Source organism: Microcaecilia unicolor, chromosome 9, assembly GCF_901765095.1.
Source record: "Microcaecilia unicolor chromosome 9, aMicUni1.1, whole genome shotgun sequence".
NCBI lineage: Eukaryota > Metazoa > Chordata > Amphibia > Gymnophiona > Siphonopidae > Microcaecilia > Microcaecilia unicolor.
Window position 1 is genome coordinate 21,636,268 of NC_044039.1, and position 16,059 is coordinate 21,652,326.

General features: G+C 41.9%; 1 long non-coding RNA gene across 1 annotated transcript in view; it reads right to left on the reverse strand.

Moving 5' to 3' along the window:
* Window positions 1-1,084: 1,084 nt before the first annotated feature.
* The window catches only part of LOC115477450, a 121,128-nt gene continuing 106,153 nt past the window's right edge, over window positions 1,085-16,059 (reverse strand). The window contains exon 3 of the long non-coding RNA XR_003943330.1: window positions 1,085-1,188. This is a non-coding gene — a long non-coding RNA (uncharacterized LOC115477450). The remainder of the gene's footprint in view (window positions 1,189-16,059) is intronic.

Below are 16,059 nucleotides of genomic sequence, written 5' to 3' on the forward strand. Positions count from 1 at the left end.
GATGTAATCAGGCTAGCTGGATTGGGTTCCTCACAGATACCAGGGGCTGCACATCACCCCATGATGCATGGGCATGCTCTTAGGGTAAGTGGGGGTGGGTGGGAGGGGTTTGTGTGCCACTATTATGTAGAGGCTTGAAGGACCCCGGCTTGGACCTTATGGGATGTTTCACAAGGTAGCATACTTAACTTTGGACCACACAATGCTATGTACAATCATAAGTACATAAGTAATGCCACACTGGGAAAAGACCAAGGGTCCATCTAGCCTAGCATCCTGTCCACAACAGCGGCCAATCCAGGCCAAGGGCACCTGGCAAGCTTCCCAAACGTACAAACATTCTATACGTTATTCCCGGAATTGTGGATTTTTCCCAAGTCCATTTAGTAGTGGTTTATGGACTTGTCCTTTAGGAAACCGTCCAACCCATTTTAAAACTCTGCCAAGCTAACCGCCTTCACCACGTTCTCCGGCAACGAATTCCAGAGTTTAATTACGCGTTGGGTGAAGAAACATTTTCTCTGATTTGTTCTAAATTTACTACACTGTAGCTTCATCGCATGCCCCCTAGTCCTAGTATTTTTGGAAAGCGTGAACAGACACTTCACATCCACCTGTTCCACTCCACTCATTATTTTATATACCTCTATCATGTCTCCCCTCAGCCGTCTCTTCTCCAAGCTGAAAAGCCCTAGCCTCCTTAGTCTTTCAGGCCATGAGAGGCAATCCATTTGGGTGGCAACGTGCTCTCACAACCCTCTGTGGTCAAAGTACTGTCCTCTTTGCATACTCCTTTGTCAGGATATATGTGGTGTAGGGCTTAGGGCTGTGGTCCCTTAATGCTGAGGATGTGGGTTTGATTCCCACTATGGGTCATTCTGGCCACTTTAGTTTTGGTCACAGGAGGCTGCTGTTCAACATCCCTTCCCTTCTCAACCTTTCCTTTCCATGTCATCTCATAGGTTCGCATTTGGCTGCAACACGTTCTAGTGGATATGGGGGTTGTGGGCACACTGTAATGGGGGTAGCTGCAAGCCCAAGCCTTGATCCAGGACAGTGCAATGTCAGTGGTACTTACCTCAGGCCCTGAGCTGCTCCCTCATACACTGGAGGAGGTCTGGATATTCTCGCTGTATCTTACGTTAATGGCACCTCAGCACCACAGGGTCCCTGTGTATGCCAAATCTCCTAGAAAACAGAAGTTGATGGAGACAGGGTTCAGGTGATGGGACTTTTTGGCATCACATACATTATTTTTTATGACATGTTGTACAATTCATTTTTTTTTTCTTCCATTATGGACTTATGTTTTTAAACATTTTCCACAGGACCCCATGGTCATTCATAAAGGAAAAATATTCAACATTAAGGAATCCTTCACATGCTCATCTTCCAATGTGGTATATATCGTTCAGTGTAGAAAATGCAATGAAGGGTGCTACATTGGAGAAACAAGTCAGATGCTAAAGAAGAGATTTAATTTACATAGACATCATATGAAAAATGCCAGTACCAACCAGGATGTCACCTCTGTGGGGCAGCACTTTACAAAACCAGAACACTGTATCAATGGTTTTATGGTGAGAATACTGAAAGGGAACTTTAAGACAATACAGGTACGTAAGACCTTTGAAGTCAGAATGATTAAATATTTTGACACTCACCAGACAGGACTTAACAAAGATCTGGGTTTTCTAGCCCATTATAAACCATAAAATTGTACTGCTTTGTCACCCTCTTATCTCAATGCATATCTCCCTGTCCCTCATCCACCCAGCTCACCCTGTCTCTCACTTAACCCACCCTCATTCCGTTAGACTGTCACTGAAATGGTTTGATGTTTCACTTATATATACTGTCATCTATCAACATTTGCTTATTTCTGATCTGACGAAGAAGGGCAACCTTTGAAAGCTAATCAAAAAATGTATTAAGTTATGCCCAATAAAAAAGGTATCATCTCATTTTCTTTTTCATGTTTTATTTTGTTCTATTTCTATTGATTACCTTTAAAAGTGCACTAACACGGCTACCACATCTCTCTACTCAGACATTTTCCAGTAAACACTTCTTTTTTTTTTTTGCCATTTGGATGTCATATCAAAAATGCCCTTCCACATATGTCTGTTGCTTTCCCAAACCAATGAGAATTTTATCAGAATACTCCTCTGTCCCAGCCCAGAAAATATGTCTGCCTAGTTCATAAGAAGGCCAAGAAGTTGAATAGAAATCTATTTTCGAACCACAAATGACTGAAGCAAATATACACTCCTGAAAATAATGGATGACTTCACTCTAGGGCTTTTAACAGACCAAGCTTCTGTGTAGCACTCATGGGGTGTACTGTTACACCAGAGCTCTATTTTTCACAGATCAGTCACACACGGTGGCTGGGAAGGGCGGATTGCGTGGTGGACACACTTAGATTGTCTTGTAGACCAGTCATCATTATATGCATAGTAGAAGACGCTACTTAACTGGCAGAGCTAGCATACGCCAGGCCCCCTCCCTACCCATCTTCAAATCATTGCTCAAAGCCCACCTCTTCAATGTCGCTTTCGGCACCTAATCACAACACCTCTACTCAGGAAATCGAGACTACCCCAACTTGACATTTCGTCCTTTAGATTGTAAGCTCTTCTGAGCAGGGACCGTCCTTAGTTATTAATTTGTACAGCCCTGCGTAACCCTAGTAGCGCTCTAGAAATGTTAAGTAGTAGTAGTAGTATTACATATAGCAGTGATTTAACCAGAGCTGAGATTGTGATGTCATAATGCCTCATTCCACCAATGCCTAAGAGCCAACCTCATCAGTGATGTCACAATGGCTTGATTGTCCTATATTTGTCTCACTCTTATCTATTAGATTGTAAGCTCTTTGAGCAGGGACTGCTCCCCCTTTTTTGTTAAATTGTACAGCGCTGCGTAACCCTAGTAGCGCTCTAGAAATGTTAAGTAGTAGTAGTAGTATTTAACTGGCAATTCTATTTTTTCTGTTTTATTCAGTCCAGATGACGTTCAGTCATTGTGCTGATGTACGTCATGGTTGATATGTAGTCTTGTCCACACAAGCATGACATTTATCAACGCATTGCCCTCGCTTTTTTCTTGTTAGCCACAATTTTTACATGCGACAACCATGTGGTTGAAATGTAACATCCACAAGGGGTAGTAAAACAGTGCTATTGCAGCGGATTTAAACATCGGAGGCAGCTGTCGGAGATCATCACCAAAACTGCTTTCTCTAACCTATATCTGGTATGACATTATGACACATAGGAAGGAATTTTAAGCTGATTAATGAGTTCTGTTGCCATCATCTCATGTTGCAAATTAGGGCAAGTTTAGTCAAAAAGTGAAGCATGTTACGTACAGGTCTGGTGGAATCTCTGACATAGGATGTTTCTAGAACTGGATTCAACAAACATTTTGTTTGAGATGGTACAGATCTGACAACCTCTTTCTTGCTAAATGTGTACTTGTCAAAACATTTTCATTTTGTTTACTATGCTATGCTGTTTATAGCAGTTTTCATTTTATTTGGGATTTTTGAAATGGACGTGTGGCAAAATAAAAATCGGCGCATGTCCATTTTGGGCCTGAGACCTTACTGCCACCCACTGACTTAGCAGTAAGGTCTCACGCATTAACCGGGTGGTAATCGTCAGCGTACGTACACTGCCAATTACCGCCCGGTTAGTGCCACACGGTTAAAAAAAAATATTTTTTTTTTCTGCCGCGTGTATCAGACGCACATAAAAAAATGGAATTACCGCCCGGGGCACGTGGTAGCCAGGCAGTAGTTCCAAATTGATGCATGCTGGATGCGCGTACACGCCTTAGTAAAAGGGCCCCTTAGATTGTGAACTTGCTAGGGAGAAAGAGAAAGTAACTGCAGAATAATATATGCTTTAGTTGTACCACAGAAAAGGCCAGATATCAAATCCATGATCCTTTGTTGTTATTTTTAAAGCAAGCTAAACAAATGTTATTGAGCAATAGGGCAAAGTAATCGTCCAGCTGTAGAAATATTGCAAAGCTATGCCTGAAGAAGCCAGTAAACACCGTTAATTGTTTTGTGCGGAGTACAATCTGTGGGCAATAAAGGTGTTATTTTATACAATGAAATTGTTAACGGCTTTGAGAGAAATAGTTTAGTGGTTTCCTGCCTAAATGTTGAAAATTTGAAGGAAGTTATGACAGCTTTAATGAGCACGTCTGGATTGCATGATGCAACAAGACTGAGAAATTCTTGGGTGGATTTCTCTTCCAGCTGAGCTGCAAGTTGAATCTGATCTTTTTTTTGATTGTGAAAGTTACTCATTTGTTTCAGATTGTCTTTGGCTAAGACACCCTGCCTTTTCTTGTTTTTCTGTGGTTTAACCTGTTACGTAATTTTGTTTTGTTTTATTTGATGTTCTGTATGGATTATATGTTATTTCTGATATCTGTCTTGTCACCCACCAAGAAGATTTGTTGATTGGCAGGCTATTTGTTGCATTTGTATCCCACATTTTCCCACCTCTTTGCAGGCTCAATGTGGCTTACATAGTACCGTAAAGGTGTTCGCCAAGTCCGGTAGAGAAACAAATACAAGGTGATATTGTGGTCGAATAAAGTATATGTGATTTTACAAATACATTCTATATATTTTATATTATTTTTTAAACAATCAGAAAACTCTTTAAAAGAAAAAAAAAGAAAACAGCCAATGAACACATTAAAGTTACCCCTCAGTTAGAATACAGTTGCGCCTTATTTTTCAGTTGCCTGCATTAACCGTGATCTCTTATGATATTGTGCTTTTAAGGGCCTCTTCTCCTAACCTCTCTCTTTTAGAATCCGATAAGAAATTGTTTAACATTTTGTTAGCGGTTGCTTTACATTTAATTGTTTTAAACTGGAAAAATAATGTACATCTCAATTATAATGAATGGTGGAGTAACATGTGTGTGATTAGGAAATATGAAACTATACTAGCCCATAGGCACCGTTGTGTTCAATCTGTCTTGAAGACCTGGGCTCGTTTGGATTCATTTTGTCAGACTCCTAATAGCACTACCTGATAATTGTATAATTGCTGATTTGCTATGGGTATTGTCATGGTATGTTGTTCTGCCTTTTTTATTTTTGTTATTAACTTTGCCATGGATTATTGTTACTGTTTCTTTTTAGTTGTTTTGTGTTATACTTGTAAAACCTTAATAAAAATATGAAAAAAAAAAAAAAAAAAAGAATACAGTCCTGTTTTCAGGTCCCATAAAATTCTAATTCTCCTTTATCCACCACTTTACATTTTGAGATATTATCACCCAACTTTCCTTACTAAAATGTTACATCCAGACTTATAGATTCTACTGAATTAGTATCATTTAATCATATCTGACGCTCCATAATATTTTCTGAATAACCATGTATACATTTTCTATATAAATAAATAAGTTATTCTCTATTATTTGCCAGAAGTGATGCAAGGCAGAGGTTGAGGCTAGGGTGCTCTTGTACTAAAGTGTGTTAAGCATTTAGGGGTCACAGACAAAAAAAGCACCACCGGGCCTTCAAGAAAGAAATAATAGCCATCCTTTATTGTGAAAAAGACCTGACACGGGCCGTGTTTCGGCGCACAAGCGCCTGCCTCAGGGGTCAGGGTATATCTTCACAATTCAGCGTTCAGCATGATTGAATGTACGTCCAGCGGTAGCTGGCAATTCATTCAGAACTTCTGCTCATACATTGTGAAGATATACGTATTGACGCGGGGGCGGACAGAGAGGGAAGTCTCTACTGCGCATTTGCGAGTGAGTTCGGTCACTCGCCGTTTATATGTTTGATTTCCCCTCCGGTGATTATTTATGGTTATTTGCCCTGTTCGTTTGTGTGGGCTTATTCTATAAATTGCGTGTGCAAATTTGCATCCTAGTTAGAAATTTGGGCATTTAACTTTCTAGTGCTGTGTGCATCTAGTAGTGCTATAGAAATGATAAGTAGTAGTAGAACTAGAATTAGGAGTTAGTGGGCAATTCTATAACTGGGCACCTCCTTTTCGGTGTCTTTTTTTTTTAAATATTTGTATTAAATTTTTAAAGATACATCAAACAAAAGAAAAAACAACAACATGTACTATAGTACAATATAATAAAATGAAATACACAAAGCTGAGTTCAAACAGAAAAGTTCTATCAAGTTAAGCCGTAGATGAGAGAGAGAAAAAGGTCTAAAGTTTTCCATTTCTGAAGACCAGTTTTATGTCCAGGTATAGAGTTTATTGCGGACTGCTCATATTTTTTTTGTATAGTAAGATCCAGTTCCACTAAAGGACAGCATTTTTTTTGTGACATTTGTACCCCGCGCTTTCCCACTCATGGCAGGCTCAATGCGGCTTACATGGGGCAATGGAGGGTTAAGTGACTTGCCCAGAGTCACAAGGAGCTGCCTGTGCCTGAAGTGGGAATCAAACTCAGTTCCTCAGGCCCAAAGTCCACCACCCTAACCACTAGGCCACTCCTCCACTGTTACTACTATTTGAGATTCTACATGGAATGTTGCTATTCCACTAGCGTAGAAGTCGGCCCTTGCAGATCACCAATGTGGCCGCGCAGGCTTCTGCTTCTGTGAGTCTGACGTCCTGCACGTACGTGCAGGACGTCAGACTCACAGAAACAGAAGCCTGCGCAGCCTTCTACATGGAATGTTGCTAGTGGAATAGCAACATTCCATGTAGAATCTCCAACAGTAGCAACATTCCATCTAGAATCTCCAATAGTATCTATTTTATTTTTGTTATATTTGTACCCTGCGCTTTCCCACTCATGGCAGGCTCAATGCAGCTTACATGGGGCAATGGAGGGTTAAGTGACTTGCCCAGAGTCACAAGGAGCTGCCTGTGCCTGAAGTGGGAATTGAACTCAGTTCCTCAGGACCAAAGACCACCACCCTAACCACTAGGCCACTCCTCCACTGTTGCTACTATTTGAGATTCTACATGGAATATTGCTATTCCACTAGCAACATTCCATGTAGAAGTCGGCACCTTGCAGATCACCAATGTGGCCGCGCAGGCTTCTACATGGAATGTTGCTAGTGGAATAGCAACATTCCATGTAGAATCTCCAATAGTATCTATTTTATTTTTGTTACATTTGTACCCTGCGCTTTCCCACTCATGGCAGGCTCAATGCGGCTTACATAGAGCAATGGAGGGTTAAGTGACTTGCCCAGAGTCACAAGGAGCTGCCTGTGCCTGAAGTGGGAATCAAACTCAGTTCCTCAGGACCAAAGTCCACCACCCTAACCACTAGGCCACTCCTCCACTCCATTGACTTGAGAACTGTCTTTCCAATGCGATATTATTAGTTTCAATGCAACAGAAACTAAGAAGTCAAACAGTAGTTTGTCGTTTTCTGAAAATTAAAAATGGAATGCAAGTGGACTTCCAGATTATATACTTAGGTAAAAAAAGATTCTTGAAACCCAAAAATCTTTTTTAATTTATTCCAGACATCTGACCAAAATAAGACTAGGTTAGGACATTCTAGCAAAAGATGTACAAAAGTTCCAGTAGTTTTTTTTTTTGCAAGACCAACATAAATCGCAATTAGAGGACCCAGACAATTTACTCTTTCTAGGCGTCTTATGTACGCTTTTAGGGCATCCCACCAATTACATAACGAGGTGTCTGCTATCTTATGAAATAAGCAAAACTTTGATAATAGTTTCTTTAAAACCTTCTTAATGCCACACAGTGAAAGCCTAATCTATATCTGTATCTGGGTGCCCTGATTCCATTATAGAATGTTAGCATAATCCTGTATTGGCAGAGACCTTACACAATATCTCAGTTGCACCTGCCATAGACCCGGTGGCGTAGCTAGGTGGGGCGCCAGGGGAGCAGCGGCTGCTCCCCCAAATGGAGTTCTGCCGGTGCCTATTTTTTCCTCATCGTGTTTAATTGAAAATGTGCGCCGGCGGAAGTCCGCTTTCGCTCCCCCCGCGCCGTCAACCTGGCTCCACTACTACATAGACCTGGATAACTGTGGAAGGCTTATATGGAGTCAGTGGGTGCCATTTTTCACCCAGGAGCGGAGGGGAACCGTTTCTGTCCTATCTCACTTGACCATCGAGGATGACCTCTGAGTAAGTCCTGGGGGTTCTCAGGGGCATTGGGATAGGTGGAAGGAGCATTGGGGAGTTTGGATTGGGGAAGGGGGATCAGATCAGACAGGGAGGGAGTGCATTGCTGCAGCAGAGATGTGACTTTTTTTTTTCTTTCTTGGCTGTGGTGTAGCCACAGGTGGGCCCGGGAGGGCAGGGACCCACCCAGTTTCACTTCAGGCCCACCCAGTAGTGACGCACATCATTGGTGTAGCTGGTGGCAATCCCCGTGCCCTGGCGGCTGACGAGTCTTTTCTGGAGTCCCCCGAGCAGTTTCAGCTGCCGACACCAGAACTCCCCCCCCCCCCCCAAATCTCTCGCGCATGGTCAGTTCACATGCACAGGGGATGCTACCCATTTGGCTGGAAATGTCTTTTTGGTTCACCCCTACCCTTATGTTGTCTATTTTATACGTAAGGGTTCCATTTCCATTTTTTTTTTTGGTTGTGTTGTACCTGAAAGCATGCACCATTCTTTATGGAGTTCCACGGTTTTATCTGGTTTTTAATGATCATCCAGCCTGCTGGACGGGGGATGATGAGACAAAAGCGTCATCTAATCCTAAGCAAATATTTTTCTCCTTCAGGCCTCACCCCATTACCTTTTAACTACATTGGTTTAGACTAGGCATTTACTTGTTAACTTTTATACCGTCTTATCAGATGCCCCCTGTAGCTGAACAAATAGAATTGAAATATGTTTCTTTCCAACTAGATTAAAAAATACAATCTTAGTGACCTTGAAAGAGCAAACAGTTGTTTTAAGAATGGAGCTGAACTGAAGGTAGCTGACCTCAAAAGGGCTCTGAATCTTTTCTTTTACAACTCCTAATCCAATAAAAGGTATCACATATATATATTTTTTTTTTGCTGTATTTTTTTATTTATTAACCCAAGATCTGTAAGACAGTTCATTCTCTGATTCTCATGTGAATCATGCAGTAGATAAGTAGACTGAAACCCCTTCCATATATATAATGCAGGGTGTAACTCTTAGATAATGATACAATGAACACATAAATATTATCTCAGACTGTGCCTTACTTTAAACAAATTCAGCAACAGTCAATGCCACTAGGAGTCCAATTATGCTATCTGTTGGACCATAGAATGACAGATTAAGATAAGGAAAGAGCCGAAAAACTATACTAGTCACAATGGTGATGAAATAATAGTCCTGTCTAGGCCAGACATTCCGAATATAAATTAGAAAAACTTTGCAAGAGTTATTTTTGTCCATATCAAGGAAAAACTGTACCCTGGTTCATAAAATTATTCATGGCGAGGCCCCGATATATATGTCAGACCTCATAGACCTACCAGCAAGGAACTCAAAATGTTTAGCACGCACTTTCTTGAACCTCCATTACCCCAATTGTAAAGGACTTAAATATAAATCAATATATGCATCTAACTTCTCCTACATCTGCACGGGACTACGGAACGCACTACCGAATGCCATAAAAACAACGCACGATCTGACAGCCTTCCGGAAATTACTAAAGACTAACTTGTTCAAAGAGACTTAACAAAAGGATTCTTCATAAAAGTCTTGACATCAAAACTTTACCAGAACAAGTTATCACTGAACCCTTTTTATTTGGTTACTTTAATCACATTCTCATTATTGAACGTTATACATTGCCCTTGATCTCAAATACCTGAAATGTACTATATATCTATTTACTTCTAAATTACTTTATATTTTTTGTACTTTAATTGCAATAATTCTCTGTACTTCTCATACCGGAAATGGCGATCGCCATTACGGCATAATGTAAGCCACATTGAGCCTGCAAAGAGGTGGGGAAAAGTGGGATACAAATGCAGCAAATAAAATAAATAAAACTATGCAAAAGTCTTGCACCCTTACTTATACCTGAAGCAGAGAGCTCTACAAATAGAAACAGCTTAGTAAAAAAGGGGTTCCTTTGGGGAGAGGGGGTGGTTAGGAGCGACAAGCTGTACATTAGTGTTTGTTTAGATTTTTCTTTCGATGATTGTATTATGGATGATATGATACATGCTGTTACTTTCAAGTTTTATTTGTCTTCATAAAGTTCATTAAAAACAAAAAAAACACCTAAAGTACTACTACTACTACTACTTAACGTTTCTAAAGCGCTACTAGGGTTACGCAGCGCTGTACAATTTAACATAGAAGGACAGTCCCTGCTCAAAGAGCTTACAATCTAGAAGACAAGTGAACGGTCAGTCCGATAGGGGCAGTCAAATTGGGGCAGTCTGGATTTACTGAACGGTAAGAGTTAGGTGCCGAACGCAACAATGAAGAGGTGGGTTTTAAGCAAAGACTTGAAGATGGGCAGGGAGGGGGCTTGGCGTATGGGCTCAGGAAGGTTGTTCCAAGCATAGGGTGAGGCGAGGCAGAATGAGCGGAGCCTGGAGTTGGCGGTGGTGGAGAAGGGTACTGAGAGGAGGGATTTGTCCTGTGAACGGAGGTTTCAGGCGGGAACGTAAGGGGAGATGAGGGTAGAAAGGTAGTGAGGGGCAGCAGACTGAGTGCATTTGTAAGTAAGAAGGAGAAGCTTGAATTGAATGTGGTATCTGATTGGAAGCCAGTGAAGTGACCTGAGGAGAGGGGTGATATGAGTATATCGGTTCTGGCGGAATATGAGACGTGCAGCAGAGTTCTGAACAGATTGAAGGGGGGATAGGTGGCTAAGTGGGAGGCCGGTGAGGAGTAAGTTGCAGTAGTCAAGGCGAGAGGTAATGAGAGCGTGGACGAGAGTTCAGGTGGTGTGTTCAGAGAGGAAAGGGCAAATTTTGTTGATGTTAAAAATGATGTTAAAGTGATGCCAATGGAGACACAGTTTGTCACTACATGTATTTTTTGATGATGGTTAGGCTGACTTAGCTCTGACCTGCATCAAACAGAGGAACATACACCTAATTAATTTTTTCAAAGACCATTCATTTTCAGCAGCATGCATTTAGAGGAACAACTTTTAAACGAGATGCACAATAGTCAAGTCTGCAGGTACTTTTTACTTAGAGGCACATTTAGCATTGACAAGCCACCCTTCCAAAAATACTTGTCAACACTAAATGTGCTTATAATCTGATTTAAAGATAATTATTCCCTGATGCAGGCCAGGATGGAGAAACATGATGCTATGTCAGAATATTGATTAGTTTCTGTGAAGCACAGCTACGACTATTTGAAGCGAAAGACTCTACGTGTTTGAGATAAGTACTTATTCGGTTGAATATTGATGACTATGAACGATAACGCCATTGAAGTTGAGCTAGATCAGTAAAACAAATTTTTTGTGTATATATATATATATATAAAAAAATTTAAATATGAATTGAAGAGGACAAATGGTGTGATAGTCTGTGTGTTTACCTTGCATGCATAGTTGAAACTGGAAAAGCCCACCTTCTGATGATCCAAAATAATGAAAGGTTATCTTGATTTGGGATTTCTTCTAAATTTGAAATATTTGGCTAATTTTTATGGCACAAAACTCAAAAGGGGGCATAGCCATAGGAAAGGCATGGGCAGGACAGGGGTGTTCCCAGAATCTTAAGTGCGATGTCATAAAATACGCAGTCAATTGCCATTAGCTGCGTGCCAACCTTTTTACCAGGTTTCAGCAGGTATAAGATCAGCACTAAAAGATCAGCACGCACATTCTTGAATCTCCATTTCCCCAGCTGCAAAGGACTAAAATACAAATTAACACATTCATCCAACGTTTCCTACATAAGCACGCAGCTATGGAATGCACTACCACCTGGTGTGAAAAAAATACCCGACTTAGCCAACTTTTGGAAATCACTGAAGACCTTCCTCTTCATCAAAGCATACCGCTACGATCCATCATATAAACCCTAATGCAATACAACTTTTTCTCTGGTCCCGAACTGTGATCTCTTCATACTTGTTTGATTAATCTTACTATGTTACTATATATCATCACTTGTATCTCTAACTCTGGAATGGTGATAGCCATGACGGAACAATGTAAGCCACATTGAGCCTGCAAATAGGTGGGAAAATGTGGGATACAAATGCAGCAAATAGTAAATAAATAAGTGCTCACACCCAAAGGTAGGTGCAAGATCTGCCCTAAGCTAGTGTTTTGCAAAGAGGGCTCTGCACAGAGGGCTCTTTTCAGAATACTAGCTTAGCGTGGATCTTCCCGATGCCCAACTTTGGGCGCCATTTTCTGAATTCCCCCCTGAAGAGGAGATGCTATCTATGGCTCCTAAAAAATCTACCCTGAAATCAGTGCCGACTAAGCATATTCTATAATCGGCACCTAGATCTAGGCGCCAATTATAGAATATGCTTAGTTGATATTTCAGCGTCGATATCTATGCGCATCCATTTACGCCAACGAAAATCTGGTATAAATCTCAGCACATAGATTTAGGTGCATTGGGCCATATTCTATAACTAGGTGCCTACATTTTGGAATGCCGATGAAATGCCCATTTCCCCACTCATAACCATGCTCCTTTTTGCCTCCACACATTAGAAGTCCAACACACATCATTATACAATACGTTTAACGAGTTGTGTGCGTAAATTCTAATCAGTGCCAATTAGTGCTCATTATTGCTTGTTAAGTGTTGTTATCAAGGGCGTAGCCAGACTTCGGCGGGAGGGGGACCAGAGCCCGAGGTGAGGGGGCACAGTTTTGCCCCCCCCCCAGCACCGCTGACCCCCTCGCCATTGCCGACCCCCCCGCTGCCGCCACCACCAACTTTGCCCCCCCTGCCAATGACCCTCTTGACCCCCCCCCCGCAGCCAACCCGCCGTCGCCTACCTTTGCTGGTGGGGGACCCCAACCCCGCCAGCAAAGGCAGGCGATGGCGGGTTGGCGGCGGGAGGGGGGTCCATGGCCAAATCTACAGGGCCCAGGCCCCCCCAGGCCCCACATAGCTACGCCACTGGTTGTTATCAGCGCTGATTAGCTTGTTAAGCCAATTAAGTTACATGTGGTGTTATATGCGCCAATTTCGGTGCCTAAATCTAACCACAATATATATGACTCTAGGGGTGAATGCATTAAAGAATGCTTACATGACTAATTTAAATGTGTTCAATTAGAAAGTAAACTTGTAGAAGAGAAATGAAGATGAACTAGGCTCAGATTTGAATATAGGCAACATAGGCAACTGCCTAGGGCACCAACTTTTGAAGGCGCCAAATAACCAGGCTGAAGTGGGGTTCACTACCCTCTTAATTTAGGGCCATGTGCATGTGTTGCTTCAAAGTGGCACCATTGTGGAATTATGGCCTTCCCCTGCTCCTCTCCTGGTTCTCCGCTCTCCGGGGTTTTTGACACGGAACTCACTCCACAGGGGTCTCTGGGATCTGCTCTCTGATCTTTTCTAGGGGAGCCAAAATGTGAAATCCAGCCCTAAGTTGCACAGTGTCCCCCAGATTCTATATAGCGTGAGTTAAGTTGCGCATGCAAATTCAATTGTATTCTGGACACAACTTAATTAGTTAACAAGCCAATCAGTGCCGATAATTGCCACTTAACACACTAATTGGCGTTAATTAGAATTTACGCTCAGAACTGTCTAAGCATATTCTATAACGTGATGCACATAAATTCTAAGTCACGTAGTCGAAAAGGAGGTATGGCCATGGGTGTGGAATGGGCGGGTCGTTGGCATTTCTAAAATCTATGTGCATGGTTATAGAATACACCTGGTCCACACCTAATTTAGGTGTCAGCATTTACACCAAGTTTTACTTGCAAGGTTCCATGTTAGGAGTCACGGACCAAGAAAGGGATCTAGGTGTCGTCGTTGATGATACGTTGAAACCTTCTGCTCAGTGTGCTGCTGCGGCTAAGAAAGCAAATAGAATGTTTAGGTATTATTAGGAAAGGAATGGAAAACAAAAATGAGGATGTTATAATGCCTTTGTATCGATCCATGGTGCGACCGCACCTCGAATATTGTGTTCAATTCTGTTCACCACATCTCAAAAAAGATATAGTGGAATTAGAAAAGGTGCAGAGAAGGGCGACGAAAATGATAAAGGCGATGGGACGACTTCCCTTTGAGGAAAGGCTAAAGTGGCTAGGGCTCTTCAGCTTGGAGAAAAGGCGGCTGAGGGGAGATATGATAGAGGTCTATAAAATAATGAGTGGAGTTGAATGGGTAGATGTGAAGCGTCTGTTCACGCTTTCCAAAAATACTAGGTCTAGGGGGCATGCGATGAAGCTACAATGTAGTAAATTTAAAACGAATCGGAGAAAATGTTTCTTCACTCAATGTGTAATTAAACTCTGGAATTCGTTGCCAGAGAATGTGGTAAAGGCGGTTAGCTTAGCGGAGTTTAAACAAGGTTTGGACGGCTTCCTAAAGGAAAAGTCCATAGACTCTTATTAAATGGACTTGGCGAAAATCCACTATTTCTGGGATAAGCAGTATAAAATGTTTTGTACATTTTTGGGATCTTGCCGGGTATTTGTGACCTGGATTGGCCACTGTTGGAAACAGGATGCTGGGCTCGATGGACCTTTGGTCTTTCCCAGTATGGCAATACTTATGTACTTATGTACTTAGTGCAACTGCCCAAGACTAAATTTAGTCATGCAGACAGGCGCTTGGTATATTCTGTAAACTGCACAGAAATTTAGGCTTATTCTATAAAGTATGCCTAAATTTAGGCCAAAATAGAATATGCCTAGGCATATTTTGTTTTGGTGCAGATTTTTTTTAGGCGTGATAAATAGAATCTAGTCCTGTTTGCTTTGCTTTCAATACCTATAACTGTACCCTGTATAGGATGCAGTTTTGCAGAGTTTCGCTAGAAGAAGGGACAGGTATAGTCCAATGAGTCACACCCATTCATTATGTTTGAATTGATGGGCTCAGTTCTTGGGTACATCTTTGCCCTGATGGTCACGACTGAAAGGATTCATTTCCAGTCATTAAACAGACTGTGCCTGGTAAGTAAGTAACCTGTTAATATTTAACTCCCCAGCTCTGCTAGTAGAGTAATGTGCCTTGCTCCTGAAGGCCACTCTGCTGGCGCTTCCCGGTGCAATCCTGTTGCAAGTATGCAGAGATCCTTTTGCACACTGTATTCTTCTGCCACTGGGGGTTTTCACGGATGTTTGATGTGCAGGCAATCAATGGAAAGCTAAGTAGATCATTTACAGTTGCTTTACAAGTCAGAAGATTGCACTCAGAAGGTGGAAAGTCATAGGATTCGCCACCAGCTACTGTAGCTGTCTACCACATACATTACAAGAAAACCCAACACGAGAACATGCGTAGAGTTAATTAGTACAGAACTAACAAGGGGAGCCATTCTTAAACCGGAGACATTCAACGCACACGCCCAAACACTTGCTTCACCCCCTTTCCGTTCTGTACCACCTGCCTATGATGCAGGCATGTTCATCTCCCCCCCCCCCCTCCATAATTACCAACATATCAGAATGATTGGGAGGGCTACACACAATACAAATGGCTGATCCCTGGACACAGTGAAAGAGCTTGCTTTATATACTGGGGGTGCTCAGCACCCGCCGGCAACCACAAGAGTTACTACTACTACTACTTAACATTTCTAAAGCGCTACTAGGGTTACGCAGCGCTGTACAATTTAACAAAGAGAGACAGTCCCTGCTCAAAGAGCTTACAATCTAATAGATAAGAGTGAGACAAATATAGGACAATCAAGCCATTGTGACATCACTGATGAGGTTGGCTCTTAGGCATTGGTGGAATGAGGCATTATGACATCACAATCTCAGCTCTGGTTAAATCACTGCTATATGTAATACTACTACTACTACTTAACATTTCTAAAGCGCTACTAGGGTTACGCAGCGCTGTACAGTTTCACAAAAAAGGACAGTCCCTGCTCAAAGGAGCTTACAATCTAAAGGATGAAATGTCAAGTTGGGGC